Genomic DNA, 5,686 nt, shown 5'->3' with positions numbered 1-5,686 from the left:
ACAAGACCAAAGTATTGAAGATCAAAGTCTTACCATTTTCCTGTGATGCATAAAATATGATTTTCATGGTGAAATGTTGAGCATTGATTAAAAACATGTGGATCTACATACACTTCCTTTGTGACTGTGGATTTATTACTCAACAAACAGCTTTTTAATATCATAATATATTGTACTTTAAATAATGGAGCAATCTGGGATTCCAACAACAAACGTGGTCACCCCGAAAAAGCAGTCCGTTTTTATGGTAAACAGATGAGGGATGAGCCTGGAGAAATGTAACCACTCTCAAATCCTCAGACTGAGCTATGGATGCAAGGACTGCAAGTCTGTTCTTGCTTCGTCACACTTATAGATTTCAATGTAGTTCAGCCTCTGCATTTAAGCTGCTTCTTTTTGCAAGGTAATGCTGGTAGATTGCCATTGGAAATAATGACTCTAGTGTGTAAAAATCTGACACTGGCTAAATATGCAATTATTAAAATATAAATTTCGAGCCTTACCACCAGGAGTTGATTTTGCACTTGTATTTATTATGGATGCCCCTTAGTACCTGCCAAGGCAGCAGCTACTCTTCCTGGGGTTTATTATGGATGCCCCTTAGTTCCTGCCAAGGCAGCAGCTACTCTTCCTGGGGTTTATTATGGATGCCCCTTAGTTCCTGCCAAGGCAGCAGCTACTCTTCCCGGGGTTTATTATGGATGCCCATTAGTTCCTGCCAAGGCAGCAGCTACTCTTCCTGGGGTTTATTATGGATGCCCATTAGTTCCTGCCAAGGCAGCAGCTACTCTTCCTGGGGTTTATTATGGATGCCCATTAGTTCCTGCCAAGGCAGCAGCTACTCTTCCCATGGTTTATTATGGATGCCCATTAGTTCCTGCCAAGGCAGCAGCTACTCTTCCCAGGGTCTGGTCAAATTAAGGCAGTTATACAATTTTAAAAACATACATTCATTACAGATTTCACAACACACTAAGTGTGTGCCCTCAGACCCCTACCACATATCTCCGACACAAAATCTGTTATCATGTGTGTCTGTCTGTGCCTTTGTGTTGCTTCACAGTCCCTGCTGTTCCTCACTTAACCTTTATTCAACTAGGCAAGTCAGTTAAGAACAAATTCTTATTTACAATGACAGCCTACCCCGACCAAACACTAACCCGGACGACGCTGGGCCAATTGTGCGCCGCCCTATAGGACTCCCAATCACGGCCAGTTGTGATACAGCCTGGAATCGAACCAGGGTCTGTAGTGACGCCTCTAGCACTGAGATGCAGTGCCTTAGACCGCTGAGCCACTCGGGAGCCCCATAAGGTGTATTTTCATCTGTTTTTAAATCTGATTCTACTGCTTGCATCAGTTACCTGATGTGGAACAGAGTTCCATGTAGTCATGGCTCTATATAGTACTGTGTGCCTCCTATAGTCTGTTCTGGACTTGGGGATTATGAAGGGACCTCTGGTGGCATGTCTTGTGGGGTATGTATGGGTGTCTGAGCTGTGTGCTAGTCGTTTAAACAGACAGCTACTCGCTTTCAACATGTAAATACCAGACTTCTCCCCATCTTAGCTACTGTTGACTCAATATGTTTTGACCATGAGAGTTTACAATCCAGAGTTACTGCGAGCAGTTTAGTCACCTCAAATTGCTCAATTTCCACATTATTTATTGCAAGATTTAGTTGAGGTTTAGGGTATAGTGAATGATTTGTCCCAAATACATTGATTTTATTTTTTTATTTTTTATATTTAGGACTAACTTATTTCTCGCCAACCATTCTGAAACTAACTGAAGTTCTTTGTCAATGAACGAGAACGTCAGACGAGCAGTAAATACAGGTCATATCTGCATACACTCGATATCAATGCCACATTTTGAAGTGTAAACCAATATTAGCTATGAGAGTAGCAGCATCAACCGTCACAATGGACATCACTTGCACTTCCATCAGATTAGGAGAACACACACTTACAAATCAACAAAGACGTAGTTAAGAAAGACAATATAACATTGGTTTCCTTTACACGATAGGTTATAGGTAACAATCCTTCGTATGAACTGCCAACTTTATTGTGCATATTATTAGTTCATTGTGGAAATAAATTAAGATATGCAAGATGTTTTAATATATATGCATATTTTTTTAAATAACTGTATATAACTCAAACCGAGGGGAGCGCGTTGGAAACGCTTTTGTCAGTTAATCGGTTTCTGTCCTGTAGGTGGCACTGTGTGCTCTTTATAAAGGATGGGTGGGCCATGTCCTAAACACACGCAATATCAAATTCAAGTTTATTTGTCGCGTGCATAGCATACAGCAGGTGTAAACGGAACAGTGAAACGGTTACTTGCAACAGGAAGTGTTCGGATAAAAAATATTTTAAATATTTTGTCATTGTTAGATGACGCTTACCCGACACATTTATCTAAATTGATGGGTCATGTGAAAGAAATGCTAAACCACTCCCCAGCCACATCTAGCTAAGTGGATGGGTAACTTTTGTCTAGACATGTACACATGTTTATGAAATACAATAGATGGCCATAATCACCCCCAGACACACCTGGCTAATTTGATGGGTAGTTAAATAATCCGGCTGAAGTGGAGTCTTTTGTTCAGACATGTATCTAGCTGTGGTATGAATCGGCAGGTAGCTAAAGCTAACAGACTAGGTTCAACGTTAGCTAGCTAACATTAGGCTATACCTAGCAATGCAAATGGTTTTCTGATTTGAATAATGTGACTACACAGATCATACACGTAACGTTAGCTAGAGAGCCAGCAAGCTATCGTTCGCTAGCTAACTAACGGTACACTTTAACTTGCAATAAAGTGACTTTCTGACCAAATTAGAAACTTGTATCTGAAAACTGAGCGAGACTCTTACCCGTATACATAGATGAACGCTTCACAGCAGACTGGAACCATTTCACTCCCTTTTGTTTGTAGCTACATCTTGTTTGGCCAGCGTTGTGTCAAGTCACTCTGGTTCACACCAACCGTGGCGTGTGCAGAAAGTAGCCCATCACTTTTTCCAACTGATTTGTTGATAGAGCCTGCTAAATTCAGGGCATTAATGTTTGTTTGAGAAAAGTAGCAAAACTTTTGTAGTCCTCGATGGCTAACGTTATATCTGTCAAAAACGGCATGGTAGAAAGGACTATCAACACATACTGAGCAGCTCATGTTATAGACAGAAGCATGCTACATGGCAGACCAATCCACACTCATCTCCCGGCATGTCCAGCCCATCTCAGCCAATCATGGCTAGCGGGAAGGTTCCTGACTTTTTCCGTGGTTAAACCAACAAGGCTCGTAATTTAACAATTTGATTCATATTTATGGATGTAATACAAGTTTGTTATTAAGGCACATGAAAGTTCACATGTTCCAGAAGGCATTTCTGCCCCAAAAAACGCAGTTTGATAAAGAAGTTAAATGCACTCACAAAATTATCATAATTTTCACAATTTCAGAGTGTTATTTCAACCTCATAGTGTAAAATTACACAGACCCTCTGCTCCCAACCCATGTGTGTGTGCCTGCAACAATAATAATAATAATAATAATCATTTGATGTTTATATTGTCCTTATTTCACACATGTACAAGTGTGTCTTATATACACATGTGTGAATCGGTCATTTGTTTTTTGCATATCCCAACTTCCCCTGAGACGCCATCGGAGAGTGGAGTCGCGGCCAGGGTCAGCCATTATCAACGGCAACCCAGGAGCAATTAGGGTTAGGTGCCTTGCTCAATGGCACAGCAACACATTTTTTTGCCTTGTTGGCTCGAGGATTAGAACAAGTGACTTTTCGGTTACAGGTCCTATGCTCTAACCGCTAGGCTACCAGCCACCATGTGTGCTTGTGTCCCTTTCTCTCTCTAGAGGGGTAGATTATAAGCAAAAAGACAAATCCCTTTAGTCTAAAAGTTAAACGATGGACAATAAAGTCTCTTCATAGAGCTTCCATCATTCTAAGGCTGTTCAGCATAGAGTGCATCGGCAGGATGTCCATGTCCTCTCTTATGTTTCAACATGGCTACTAAATACGTGAACCTCTGCCCGCATATATCACAGCTGTAAGGCTTCTCTCCGGTGTGGGTGCGTTTGTGTACAGCCAATGCGTCGGTTCGGGAAAACCTCTTCCCACACTGATCACAAGCATGAGGCTTCTCTCCGGTATGAGTTCTCTTGTGTGCAGCCAGGTTTTGTGACCGACTGAAGCTCTTCCCGCAGAAAGAACAGTGGTAAGGTTTCGCCCCAGTGTGAGTTCGCTGGTGATTCACCAGAGTACGAGACAGTGAAAACCTCCTCCCACAATGATTGCAGACATAAGGCATCTCTCCAGTATGCACACGCTGGTGTGTTATTAAACGGCGGCGGAATATGAAGCTGCTGCCGCAGTCGGAGCAGTGGTACGGTTTCACTCCTCGGTGTATCTTCATGTGAATTCTGAAGTCGTCAGGATGGTTGAAGGTGTTTCCACACAGGTCGCAGACAATAGACTTCTCTTTCCTGTGCCTTTTCTGGTGATTCTTCAGATACACCGGATGAGAGAAACAGTTCCCACACTCAGATTAATGTATATGTCCTATCATTACTTTGTCGGACAAAGACTCAACATCAAAACTCAAAAGAACAGACAATGACTCTTCTGTTTCACCACTCTCGCCACCCTGTCTGCCTCGCAGCAAACAACGAGCATCACAAACACCGGGAATCTTCCTCTTCAGTTGGTAAACTTTACATTTACTGCTACCTCAGTTATCACTCCTTTCAATGGCACCCTTATCTTGAGAGCAAAACAATTCGGGCGCCTTCTCCCTCTGACCAGCAGAAACATAAACAATTATCACAAGACCACTTTTGGTTACCCTCACTAATTTCAAGGCACCCAGGTCTGTTTTCACCCACCCTGAAACCACAAATGGATCAGCAAAAAGGCAAGGGTCCACTTTCTCCAAAAAACTTCACTCCTACTGTCATAGACTCATCTTCATCCTGACACTCGGTTCAAGCCTCAGGCGCCTGAGAACTTCACCACACCCACCACCTCCGATACGTCAACCTCATTCACTTCCAATTCTCATCCTGTCTTCAGCTCCATCTGCTTACACTTTCTACCATTCTTCTTTAAAAACAATCTCCCTTTTCCCGCCATTTTTAACCGACTCAAGCTCACCATCTTCCTCCCTCTGTTTTATACCTCCTCTGCCTCTCTTTTTCCCTGCATTCCACCTCCTTAATTCCAAGTATATGTAAAGTTACACTGTTACATATACGTCCCCTTATGATAATACTGCACTTCTCCTGACATACATCTTGTTTTTGCTTTCTCAAGTGACGCCATTTAACCGGCTGTCACAATCTCCGTACAATCAGCACAAATCCCTCAGGATGTAGCGCTCAACAGCGCATCCCACTTATTATGCAGCTGCCTAGTCTTGAAGTTATTCTTTATCAAAAGCTACTGCGACACTTTCCAATTTTGACTTCCTTCCACCAGCTCTGTACGTGATCCACCATTAGCTGGGTCCGCTCTCTCTCTCTCCCCACCAATGGTCAACTCTATGGCTAGAGCAGATATGACTGAAGATGCTTCGTGTAATCTCACTTCAGGAGACATTTTTGCTGCATTTAGGATGTTTTCAGGCAAATATAAAGTGTGAAAAAAACGAA

Source organism: Oncorhynchus mykiss, unplaced genomic scaffold (assembly GCF_013265735.2).
Source record: "Oncorhynchus mykiss isolate Arlee unplaced genomic scaffold, USDA_OmykA_1.1 un_scaffold_216, whole genome shotgun sequence".
In the NCBI taxonomy this organism is placed as follows: domain Eukaryota; kingdom Metazoa; phylum Chordata; class Actinopteri; order Salmoniformes; family Salmonidae; genus Oncorhynchus; species Oncorhynchus mykiss.
Note: the sequence above shows the minus strand (reverse complement) of the source record.